The sequence below is a fragment of the Rhea americana genome, unplaced genomic scaffold (assembly GCF_003343005.1).
Source record: "Rhea americana isolate MKP2758 unplaced genomic scaffold, rheAme1 scaffold_280, whole genome shotgun sequence".
In the NCBI taxonomy this organism is placed as follows: Eukaryota; Metazoa; Chordata; class Aves; order Rheiformes; family Rheidae; genus Rhea; species Rhea americana.
This window is the reverse complement of record NW_028186402.1, coordinates 444,287-457,566: the sequence shown is the minus strand read 5'-3', so window position 1 is coordinate 457,566 and position 13,280 is coordinate 444,287. Positions and strand designations below refer to the sequence as shown.

At 40.7% G+C, this 13,280-nt stretch overlaps 1 protein-coding gene across 2 annotated transcripts in view; it reads left to right on the top strand.

Annotated features, from left to right (window-relative positions):
* FAT3 (FAT atypical cadherin 3) overlaps positions 1–13,280 on the top strand; it is a 338,378-nt gene that overhangs the window by 53,349 nt on the left and 271,749 nt on the right. The window lies entirely within an intron of this gene.

Here is a 13,280-nt window from a genome sequence, read left to right as displayed (position 1 = left end):
TTATTCCCTAGTTTTCTGTATTGATTCTGTTTATTTAGGGAAAGTTAACATTTGGGGGTTTTTGCAAATTTGGGGGGAGGTTATTTGCTTATTTTTGCTATGTGGGTATATCACGGGGACTATCTCAGAGGGATAGACATTATGTAAATAAAGAATGATTAATGTTATTATCTCTTCCCTCAACATTTTTTTATATTGCTAAATTTATTACAAATGAAGGATATGGACAACTGATTATCTGGCTGAGGATGATGACAGATTTTTAAACACATTTTATTTGTTAGGACACATCTGCATTAAATTGAAACAGTTTAGATAAATAGCCTGCCAAATATTTTAAGTGGATTGCATGCTGACTTTTTTAATATCTCATGTATGTAAATTGCAAGTTTATATTTTTGTAGTTGCACTTCTAACAAAATTTAACAAAACATTTTTTCTCAAAAAAAATCAATCTTAGCCTGAAAGTTCTAATCTGTTGTTAGATTTTTACAATAAATCTGGAGAAATGCAAATAACAGGAGAATAAATATAACAACAGYCTAATATCTTATCCCAAAGGAAAGTAATTTAGGAAAGAGACAGGCAGTATAAAACAGTATAATTGCATACATGTGGCTTTATACGTTCTCTATTTCTGCATAACAACAAACTTCATCATTAAAAAAATTAAAAATAAAGACTTCAGACTGATATTTTTGTTCTTACTTTGAAATACCAGGCTTTGTATTTTATGCAGTCACATACTCTGCTTCAAAGAGAATTTTGCGGATAGTTACMTTTGTAGAAATAATACTTCTGCTTAAATTCCCTGTACTTATGTGCTCGTAGGCTCTACTTCAGAGTTTCTTTTTTTGCTATTCTTGTTATTTAATGCAGATTCCAAAATTGTTTAAAGCTRTAAACAAACATGACATTTTCTGAGAGATGTATCTGATGCTCTGAATTTTTTAGCGTGGGGTATTTGGGTGACTGCCGTGGTTACTGGATCAGTATTGGTCAAGCTGAGTTAGCGSCTGGCGCAGTACCGTCGCTGTAACGCTGTACACCGTGGATCTGTTTTCTGCTGGTCAGAGCGTGATGRGTAGAAGCGAATGGGAGAGCTCTTTGGTTGTGCTCTTGTGATGCCAGGTGGAAAGGCTGGAAATGGAAGTGCACTTCAGTGTCTTTCAACAGTCCTCCTTTTTGCACGAAAAGAAGTCTTTCCACTCAGTTGGCCATCGTTAAAGTAGGAGGTTATTTGTATATCTATGCATAACCAGTAGACCATGGCATTGGAAGATGATTTGGGAGTAGATATATCTGAGCCTGTAATCAAAGTGATGGTTGCTTTTCTAAGTTATGTTTGTTCTGTAGCTACASTATTCTTAAATGATCTTAAATGACACCATCTACACCTATGGCTTGTCCCTCTTAAATTAGTAGAGCCYGACAGTCCTACTACATCCACCAAACCTGCAGAGGAATCTGAAAAAAAAACAAAACGTTTTTAAATAACCCACTTTARCAGTTCCATCAAGGATTATGAATCTGCTTGTGTCAAGTGAGCAACTGGGACACMACTTCAGTTGCCACTTGCAGAGTTTTAGCTCTATGCTGTTTGCAGAGACTTGTGTTTATGGCTGTCTAGGGCTCTGTGCACTGGAAGGGCATTGCCATCAAATCCAAATACTGGGAGATATTACTTGCTGATGATACACTATTGACGTAAGTATTTCAATCAAAGACTATGTAGATATATCTTTTTTTTATTTGAAGACTATTTTTAAACTTGTACCTTTGAGTTTTGCAAAAGTAGAAAAAATGCCATGAGAAAAGTAGTTCTTAGCATTGTGGCATTAACAGTCACTGAGGTCTTCTGGACATGAGTATAGTAAGAGATAAAATAATCTGGCATGAGAATCGAGAAATCACAGCCTACAGGCTAACCAGGTGCTGGAAAGAGACTGATGTCAGGRCGTGAGAGGGGAAAGCTGTACAGACAGTGTGAGGTCTCATGAAAGCTTTTCTGGTAAAATCATTCCTTGAAGGGATAGAAATGGTGATGGCAAGTCATGTTTTCAGCCCCTGAGYGAAAATGTCAGCAGAGAAAATGGATACTTAGTGCATCTGAGTKAAGGTTGGAGGGATTTCTTATGTATGTGCATTTTCCATCCTTTTTTGGACTTATATTTAAAAGAATGAAAGCACACCTCAATTCACTGAATTCCTCTTCCATGCATGGGCCCATGTCCTCTGTGCAAAACACTTATGGTGCTTCCTCCCTAAAATTTTGCATGCCACAGTAGCCTGTAAGAAAGAGCAATTTTTTTCTTTTTCTCTATCCTTTCTGTTTTAGGTCTGTACCGATGCAATCACATACACCCTATGATAGCAGTGTTTGCTGTCACTGCTAATGTGGGATTCAGACTCACAAACAGAAAGATGAAAGGCTCAAATCTTCAATCATTTCACACAGCCATTCATTTCTCAGAAGGTTTGCTTTCTAAGTGCTGTCAAATGCTTCTGCTCCTTGGTGTTCTGTCTGGTTTTGATACAGTACTAGGTGGTGAATATGCATTTTCATACTCTTTTTTCTTTTCCAGTGGCCACAGCTTTTATAAGTTGAAGATACTGTCAGCAGTCCTCATGTCCTTCAAGGCTGCTCTTATGCTTGTGTATCATACATATTCAAAGAGCTGTTTCATTTTCATTAGCTAAGGCGATTTACATGCTTAATTACCATCAGTAGGCTTTTCTGATGAGCTCTGAGAAGGAGTTGAAGAGGAAAAAAATAAGAACAAAAATTAAAGAGACAAGACTCTGTTAAGTAGATAACCACACAACAGATCTGGAAGCACTGTCCTTCCTCAGACAGCAAAGGAAACTCTGGAACAAATGAATTCCAAGCTTAGAAGTAAACACTCTGGTGCAATATCTTTAGAAATAGAGATCAAGTCAGTAATGCTACCTCTTAGTCTTTTCTAATATTGTCTTCYTTCCTCTGAGTAGTCACATTGGGTGCCCAAAGTGTTGAGCACTGTAGCTAAATCCAGTGAAGATACGTTAGGGTTGCTCTGAGGATGTGCAATAGTTGCTTCCTCACCATTCCTATATTGCCATCTACAGCTGATTTTGACTAATTTTGTCATATTCCCTTCTGAATGGTTTCAATTTATGCATCCTTAAATGGCAGTGTAGGATTGGACTTCAAAGGTAACTTTTTCATAAAGTATTTCTGAAGGATCTTCTTTGAGTTTCTGTCATGGAAGTTTGCTGGATTCAGCTAGGTTGCTTGGCGCTAGCAGCATCGGGTGTGCAATCCCTGGTACTGCAAGATTTCAGTACAGTATTACTTTTACTGATGGCAGAGCTGTTAATTGGAATAGACAGCTTTTAGCAGGTGATTAGATTCCTCGGGAATCTACTTAGTAGCCTTTGCTATAGAGAAAGAAGTATCTCCAGCTTGGGATGGAAGGAGACCCAGAAATGAAGAACAGGGCAGAGGACTACAAAAGTATGTTCTCCTGTGCTCCTTACTACACAAACTCCAAAGGACAACATAACTCAGTCCTYGCAGTGCTCCTCCACCATCCGCATCACCAGAAAGTGGAGATTTTGGCAAGGTTCACTGTCACAGCAGGAAGCATTTGTGAAAAAAAGAAGGCAACTACTCTGGGCTTTCACTTGTCACGGACAGGATAATAACGTACTAGCACGGAGAGCAGGCACAYGTTGCTTTTCCAGCTCTGCTATACTGGGTTCATTTTTCTGAGCGCTGCTTGTCTTTGTGTAATCACGGGGAGGGAAGTAATTGGCAAGTACGTTAATAAGATGAAGGTGTTACAGAGATTTAATTTCCTGGAGAACAATTTTCTGCAAGCTGTGTAAATCCTGTTTTTTTTGGAAAAGGCAGAATTTTGCAGCTGAACTCTGACTGACGTAACAATTGCCTCTTTCTTCCTTTCCAAGAGCTTTAACAGATAGTGGATATATAGCTTCCTACTGTTAGTGGATATGTCGCTTCCTACAATAAATCATATTATAGTGGCGTCTTTTATTGGAAAATACAATGAAACAAGCACAAAACAACCGAGAGACAGGCCCAGTAGGATTCTGTTTATTTTGAATAATCTGTCATTCTTAATGGAAGTTGTAGTCTGAACTCTCTTGCGTTTCTACACGTTTGTAGGTTGTATGCGTGTGTTTGTGTACGTGCATGTTTAAATTGCAGTGAGGGTGGCAACGGTGATGACCGATAATAGTAGCACTATGTTGGAGAGTAAAGTTGGTACTGGAGGAGACATTTAGCCTTGCTGCTATGTGTTAATAGTACTGAAGGGCACTCCCCAAATAACTGGTGGTTTCTTTGACCACATAGTGACTTGCTGAGGATTTGATTCAGTGTCTTGATTAAGTGTGGTCCATATTATTACTGTATTAAATGGATCTTCGAAAAAATATAATGGTTTATTAAAACCAAGTGAAATGCTCAGATTTCCAGCTGGACCCTCCCACCATCACCCCTCTTCTGAAAAGTCTGGCCCTCGTCTTGCTGAAGCCAACAGCTAAACTCCTGTTAAAATGTAGGTGGCACAAGGTAGTTTCTGACTCTAGTTTAGAGTTAGGCCTTTTTCTTCTCATCCCACTCCAGGCACTCTTTACTCCACACAAATTTTATCTTTCTGATCTCACCCTCTACTGAAATCTGGATCCCKTCTTTCAGTTGGGATTTGTCTAGGTTGGCTTCCAGTATATTGATTCCTGGCAATTTATTTCATGTTGGTGAGTTTTYTTGTGTATCTTTGGTTGTCGATAACTTCAGCCATTAAACGTGTTGTAAATTAACCATTAAGGCTGTGGTGTTTTGCTCTGCATTGGTAATGCAGAGCTTGTCAGTGTGACACGTGTGTGCTCTCTGGCTGACTGTGCTCTGGAGTGTATCACGGAGATTGAGATCCCTGGTTCATTTGTAATACCAGGTAGCGCTTTCTCTGAGGTTCTTTGGTATYCATGCATGATATTTTAAATAATTTTTAAATCAAAGGTTAAATTTATGTCATCTTCCCAAATATACACTATATTAAGATGGATCGATCATTCATATCATTAACCTATCAACTTGCTTTGTTTGTTTTAAAGGACATTGATTTTGTAATTACCCCAGAGATGGCCCCTGAAAACCCTGTGAATTTACAGCTTAATTGGAATCCAAATATTGAAAATTGTAGGAATGTGTCATTAGAAAGCCCAGTGACAGGCTCTGCCATCTAGTGACACCCACAGGAAAAAGAAAATGTTTTAAATACAAACAAACCCCTATATCTGAAAATTTTAAAAGTTTTTACTACACTGTGGATTCATACCTGATAAAATGCAATACATAGTTGTCCCATCATTGCCTGATACCATGGCTCAATTCAGGTTTGCTTTGGCCTTCTTTACTCCATGATGAGGTGAATGCAGCTGAGAACCACCAGGTGTTTTTACTATTTTGTGTATTTAATATAAGAGGAGGGTTGGGACCTAGCCTTGCAATTAACTCTACTGGGGTTCAATTCTGCAGTTTTTTGGAGTAGCACAGAAGTTTAGTGCTCTGTCCACATGGAGTCAGCTACTTGATCAAAATCTTAAAATGTACAAATTCCTGAAAAATCTGTGCATGATCTAAAAAAATACAGGTCTTGATGTGTGCTTAATTTCATCCTATCCCTATTTCTTAAGCTATTTCTTTTCTCTGCTCTTCCTAAGGGCATTGCAGAGACAGCATATGTGTGCGTTTCAGTCAGATGTTTGCAATCTCTAATCCTCCTCTGAGAGCAAGCTGGGCTGTCCAGCTAAGCAGGGCTGATGTGCTGCTGGGTAAAACAAGGATCCGGACATTTACTCCACAGTCAGTCCCCCAGGGCAAGGGTTGTCTACCGCGTCAAACACCAATAAAGTGCCARGTACCTTGGGCTCGCCCTCCTCCTCCTCCCCAAAGACTGCCACTCATCATTTATTCATTGCTTGGTTTTCTGCTGCTGATTCAGGGTCACGGGGAGTGTTTATAACTTTATAATACCATGAAAATGCAAAAGTCAGCTTYGACTGAGAGGCTGACTAGGTGCTCTAGTAGGTATTCTCCATCTCTTATATTTCTTCTGCCCCTCCAGTCAAAACTATTTTCTTGGCAAATCCTTTTTTTTCTTCCTATTCTATATTCGTGGTCTTTACTACATAGAAGTTTTATACTGCCAGCAATTCTTATCTTTTTCCCCTGTGGTTGGCATCAAAATTATCTCTGTTACTGATGCTTTCCAAATCCTTTGGCTCAGCTCAGCAATGAGGTAAAAGCCTCCCAGAAAGTTATGTGGCATCGTGAATTGTTACACATGGGCCAGATTGCAAGAGCAGGGTCTCAGATCAGAAGGTTTCTTTGTTTCTCTAGGGTTTTTTAGCCTTCATGCTCTTGGTCAATTATAAATAATGTTATATGAGTATTTAAGGAACTATTCWATATCCTCAGGTGCATCTGTGTGTAGAGAAAAATCATTTAGCAATGCTCAGGGGCTCTAATCTTCCTTTTATTTTCTTAGCCTGGACTATTTTGTTATCTCCCTTAAATGTGAATAAATGTGAAGACCTTCCCAGACTCTCTGTAAGGAAGAGTCAAGGGGGAGGGAAAAAAGGAAGGGAAAAAAGTCCTAAAATTTTTAGCCCGTTAGTTGAAGCTGAAGAGCTGGACTTGAAGGATCGAACAGACTCTAATTGGTTTAAACAGCCGATTTGGTCTGACCGCAGAGCCCTTTCCTCCGGGGAAATTTTTGCTAAGACAAAAACGTGAGCTGTTGCAACTTGGCAGTGTTTTCCAGCGGTCCAGCTCCTGGGAGGATGCTGCTAACGCTCGGGGTTGGGATTGGGCATGACGTGCTGGCCCTGCGAGGAGCAAGGCTGCGCTCTATTTTCTTCGTCAAAGCATAGAGGAATTTTGCTGTGCTACAGCTGGCTTTTTTGCAGTACCCCCCCCCTTTTCTTTTAGCTTTCCAGAGTTCGATTCCACCCAGCTTGGGTGGTTTTCCCGTGTTGGGAACGTGGCGCTGCAGAGCCTCAGCGTCTTCAGGACGCTGCTGGCTGGTGGGGGGCGATGCCCTTCCCAGGATCGAAGGCGGCAGCAGTTCAGTCCCAGGTTTTGGCTCAGCAGGGAAGGAATCAGGAGCTAACAGGGCTCCAGCTAACTGGTCTCGTTGTCCCTTGAGGTGCATGGATTTGGGCAAGGGCACGTTGGCCGGCTCCCACCGCGTGAGCACGATGCCTGTCCCTCTGGCACCTTGGTGTTGGTCAGAAATATGTGCTTACTACCTGTATCTCTGCATTAGGAGAAAAGAGCTCCCCTGGGTTTTAATTGTCCGACGTTTCACCGGTGCTGGCGTGAGGGATCCTGGTGGCGTTTCCCGGCTTTGTCAGGCCAGTTTCAGCTCCTTTGAACTGAGGAAAATGTGGCTGTCTCCTGAGGTCGCTTCGGTGCGAACGCGCGGCTCGGTTAACCTGCCGGCGACACACCTGCGTTTTAGACGAGGGAGATACAAGCGTGTGGAAAGGGGGCAGCCTGGAAACGCGTACGGCTTGTCCGTGTCGGCATTTGGGTTGGAGGGGCTGCCAGGGCTGCAGCCTTGTCCTCCTGGAGGCTGTTTCGCCGTCTCTGTTTCAGGTGGCGTCTGAACAGAGGCCACACTCCTGTGTGCTTTTCACGCGTGGCATTGCCCGGCCGGTGTTYGTTTTGCTGCTGTTCTGTATTTTGCCTACTGTTGCCTGTCAGCATGCCGAACATTAAAAAGTAACAAAAACTAATTACTTGGCTGCATTGAAAATAGATAGAAAATTTTCTCCTTCAATTACAAAGGTTTAAGTTGTGTTCACCAGTTAGTGTTTAAACAGCAGCTATTAACCTTTCTGTCCCTAATGCTTCTTCTCTACATGTCTCTGCTTATGAATTTTGTAGCCCAGATTAATTTTAGATGACTGTTTATTAAAAAAAAAAAAATCTGGGAGGTGAATTTGATTCCTTTTTTGCAGGTGAGGCAAGGGGCATAAACACTGATACAGCAGTTGTATTAAAAAGGTTGTAGGTAATCAAGCACTTGCCTKGGTCTGGGCAGTTTGCTGATGTGTTTTTTTATTTTGCAGTGAATGAATGATGTTCTTCAAAGAGAGCTGTCACTGGGGAAATCAGAGRTCAACTGAAGCACACCAGTGTTGTCAACACTGTCATGTTCAGTGCAAGTCCAGCAGTATTATGGCCAAGCTTCTGGGCAAAGCTAATTATGCATCTGTCAGAAASCCACTGACAAATGATCTGTGCATCCCCGTGTTGCACTTGTGAAAATTTGTCAGCTATGGAGTTTCCAGATTGGTTTTATGGTACCTTTTTTATCATGTTGCGAGGGGTAGGTGGTCTGTGCACCATCCGTGACATAAGAGACAATCATCTATAACACAAAATCCAAATGAAAAGCATAAAATGGTCGTGGCTTGTGGAACTAACCCTTGACATATTTTAAGACAAGGATGGGATTTGATTTGCCAAAGGAATTAACTCTGTGCACTGTATGGATAACTTTCTTATGTTGCTTTGAAAGCCTCCTGTATCTGTCTGTTACCGCAGTTTTGCCTAAGCGTTCTTTCACTTGAATAACAAAGGATTTGTCTCAGGTAGGCAAAGCTGTGATCCTAACGCAGCTTTTGCTGCTCAACTTGCTGGAAATGTTGAGAGCCTGATGCCGAAGCAGCCTAGAGCTTTATTGTGGAACGGGAGAGGGAGAACTGTGTGTAATGCAACCAGAAACAGAAAGTCTGATCACAGTCCCCTGCTCGGATGGAGGAGAAACCCTGCTTTGTACCCGAGGGACTTTGGATTTCAGTAGGACCACACTTGCTGTTGTCTCTGTGTTTGCTCTCATGAAGCAATACTTTTTTTCACCAAAGTTACGGGGGCTGCAAACACAGGTCTCTGCAAAAGCCTGTTGGCTTTTATTAGCTCCAGTTCTTGTGCTTCTCATCATTTGCTGGTGCTCCCTAAATGAGTGGACCGCAAAGACCAAATTTCCCATAGCTGACTCAGACTGCAATCTCATCTCCATCAGAAATTTCTTCTTATTTTGATTACGGCACACAGCTTTTTCTTCAGCGCAATTTCCATGAGGCTAGATACAGACTGCTCAATACAACCCAAAATATCCCAGAGCACAGTAACCTGCTCTGACAGGACAATGCCATTTAAAGCCCCAAGTTAATGAGAAGTCCACAGCACACGTTTGATAAGCTTTGTCATCCTTTTGTCTGCAGATCATAGACCCTGCATTTTAATTTACTATACATAATACTTTCTTAATGAGTTCCAGTGGATAGCCATTGAAACATGGCACTGCAGCTGCCAGCATGATTATGAAAGAGAGGCAGTTATTTGATTTACGTGATATTCCGTTATGGTAACTAATATTTGCAGACAGGATACAATAGAGGAAGAAAAAACCCTCCATTTAGATTTCAGTATCTCAGGACTAAGGTGCTAAATCAATTTATTTTGCGTGTACGTGGACAAAATGCTAATTGAAAACTAATGGAATTACATTTGAATATTGAGAGACTCCCATTTGCTTTGTACCAGAAAGTTCAAGCAAAACCGATAACACTACTAGGATTTTTAAAGTGCAAATGAGTTTCCTAATACAGTACACAGAAGCATTGCATAGTAAAGGTCCCTCATCTCTTCCCCAGTTTCCAAAGAAAAATGGAAAGAGCTGAAACTTAGGAGCAAAATATTGCCAAGCTATTGCAGAAGTGATGCATTCAGAATGCTAAATTCTGTTATGGAGGGACTTGATTTTTCTGTTTTTTTCCATTTTCTACAAATGGCTCCTGTGGATAAACCTTTATCTATTGCTGTGTGTGTATGCGCGCTCTGCCACTTTTCCTATACATGCTTACAGGTAAAAAAAAAAAATATATATATATATATATATATATATATATACACACACTAACACTAGTGTCTTTTCACACAAAGGCATTATTTAAATGGTTAGGTTTTATAGGATTTTTCTATAGTTATCCCTGTTATTTTTTATTTTATAGSGATAGGAGCCAGGGTATCTTCGTGAGCTAGATGACAAACAGGGTAAATTACCATACTGATATCTTAACCTGAGTTTGCGTAGGCAGGGGTACATGCATGTTTGTGGTGGAGTTGATGGGATCCTACAGTGGGACCCAAGCCTAGGAACAGATCTAACATTTTTGTGCGTAGAGTAAGACACAAGCATCTGAAAAGAGTAAATGTGTGAATCAGGAATAAACTTAATTTTCTATAGTAGTATCTTCTGGTGTTTTCTGATCTAGAATGCTTCATTTTGCAGTCTTACCATTCTTACAGTGCTGATTTGGGGGTTTAATTTTCCTTTTTTTTTCTTTTCTTTTTCTTTTTYTTTTTAATTTGTTTAGAAAGCTCCAGAAGGGCTAGCAGGGGGATAAGACCTGCCTGTGGGTTTTGCAGGTATTTGCAGGCACTCTGGAATGTTGAGACCCAGATTCCTGGATTGCAGTCCCAGGTCTAGTGAAAGGGGATGTCACAAGTCTTCAGCCTTCATTGTCTCCATCTAGTTTCTCTAGCCTAGTCCATCTCTGTTTTGCCAATCCAGTGCTCCCAATTTTTCCCAATTTTTGCCTCCCACAGAGGTGGGAAGAATCCGAAGCGGCAAAAGGAAAAGGTGAAGAGCCATGATTATTCACTGATACGTGTCATAGAAGACCTAGGGACATCAAGTGAATCAACCATGCAGCAAGTTTAGACCAAGCAAATAGGAGGATGTTTTCACAGAGCTCCTGATTAGGTTGTGCAGATCTGCATCCTGCAAGTTGGTTTGCATCCCAGGGACTGAAACGAACTCATGAAAGCTCTAGAGAAAGTCACGGATGAAAAGTCTTTCCAGAGTTTTTCCCTGGAAAGAAACAATTATATCCTGTGGCTCAGGAATCCTCTAGTTTTGAGTTGACAGAAGGTGGGAAGGCTATGTCAAGGGCAGTGTCCGTGGTCATGCCTTAACCTTGCATTTGTCTCCAAGCAGCAGCTATCGGTTACTTGCAGAGATGAGCTCCTGCTGTGATACAATCTAGCCCTCTTGTTTGGCTGAGCTTTTAAATTAGTCCTATCTAATATTTTTAGAAGTTTGAGGAAGTCATTGCTTTAAAATAGTTGTTACTAAGAAACAAAACTCTTTAAAACTCTTGTTTGGGAAGTAGGTCAGTTTGCACTTGTTTGTCTTGAAGGGATTTTTTTTTTTCGTATCTTAGTTGTAAGCTGAGATGCCATCTGCCTTTCCTTGGCAAAGCAAAAGACTAGAAGATAGAATTTGTAAGATATAATTGGGCTAATATTAATCATTTATCTCATGTGAGGGGAGTCGCTGGCAATTATCTGTGACCATGTTTCTGAGCGCTCTTCATAGMACCCTCATGTATAGTGAATGATGGAGACCTCAAGCGCAGAAAACCTTTGCACCTAAAAATCCTGAATAAAAGGCCCATGCTGATATTAGGGTGTTCTAAGCATATCTGAAAACTTCACTGTTGCCACCTGAGGGGATAGCCACTCTTGGCATCAACTGCTGTTTCTGTGGATAGCAGGGAAGCATTTGCAGTGCTGAAGTTGGAGTTTCCACACTTGGGAAATCATGGGTCAGCACACCCACAGGGCAAAGGAGGAGGCTTACCCAGGGAAAATTACTTTGCAGATGGTGGTGTCTCCCCTGCTCCTCTGTTACATCATGTTTTCAGCAAGTAAAAGCAAAATAGTTACTTGCAGTACATGCTGAGTTCACCAGACTTTATTATGTATTATAATTCCTATGTATCAATTCTTGATAGCCAAAAGAGCATGTCATATGCTTTTTGGTCTATACACATGCTCATTTATTAATTTATCCAKTTTTACAGAGTTTTTGATAAAAAGGATAAAAAATGCCTATCTCCTGCAAGATTCCCAGAGCAATTCTGTTTTTGGTCCAGTTCATTGAGGTTTTTTCCCTCACAACAGCTAGGGACTAAATGAACCAGTGACACCTTCCCTCCTCAGTGAAGCAAGACCRTAGGAAAATGCCGCCTCTAACATCAGGTTGGTCTTTTGGATTAATAGCTCTGCCTACTGCCAGACCAATTGCCCCCCCCTTTTTTTTGGGGGGGGAGGGGGGAAGAGAGAAAGTTATATTTGAATCTAAGTTATCAAAATAAAAAAAAAGATTGGAAAAGATACTTTTTCTTTTGCTGTTGCTTGTTCCAAGACATGTGCCGTAAGTTGTTTCTGACTGTCATGCAAACTGATCTTATTATGGCTTTCACTGTGAAATGGTTTCTTTGTTTCATCTCTGTGTGTGAGTGTGCCTGTGTGCTTTTAAAAGCTTGCAGATGGTTTTTCCTCACCTCCAYGTAAGAGCCAGCCAGGTTTTTTGTTTTGGTTTGTGTTTTTGGCTGAAAACTAAGGCCTGAAGGAGCTGTAGAATATTTCTTAGTCCAAGGAGTAGGGGAGACGGACCTTTGGAAGCAGATGGCAATAGGAAGAGGTTTCACTAGCAGAGGATAAGACAACAAGTGCCACAGACTATTAAGATTTTATAAAACGAGGGGCCTATTACATTTGCAGCTTRGAAGAAACAAATATGCCTTAGGTATTAATTTAACTTGTGTTTTTCATAAACCTTCTCTACCGACTGCGACTGTTACAGCATTCAACACTGAGTATCTGTTATTTTTATTCTTTTTGAGGTCAACTACAGCAATTGATAACAGCACTTCTTTGCTTCCTCATGCATTTCATAGCTGCTGGACACTACAGCCTGCCAAGGTCCTTGGTGATTAAGAATCAAGCGTATAAGCACAAAGGTTGATAGCACACAATACATGTAGTGGGTGTATGGAAAGGTCTCAGTCTTTTTGGCTCAAATTGTAATATGCATTTAATCCCACTAACTATTTTTCTAGAAACATAGTGCTATTTTGACTGGTTTTAAATTGTTCAAAATGTGACTGTTGAGATCTTGGGCTGGATGATGCCTTAATGAAATAATTGGCCTTTGGCTAGAAACAAAAGCAAACAAAGGAAAAAAAAAGATCAAACCAGGTGCTGGAAGGTGAGAGCGCATAAAAGATGCCTGTCCCCCTATCTGGGTCGAAAGAGCTGGTAAGGAAATGTAAAAATGGATAGAGTAATGGAAAAGATGCTTTACAGTGAGAGATCTTAAAATTGCAGTTTAGCCTACTTAGTTTATCAA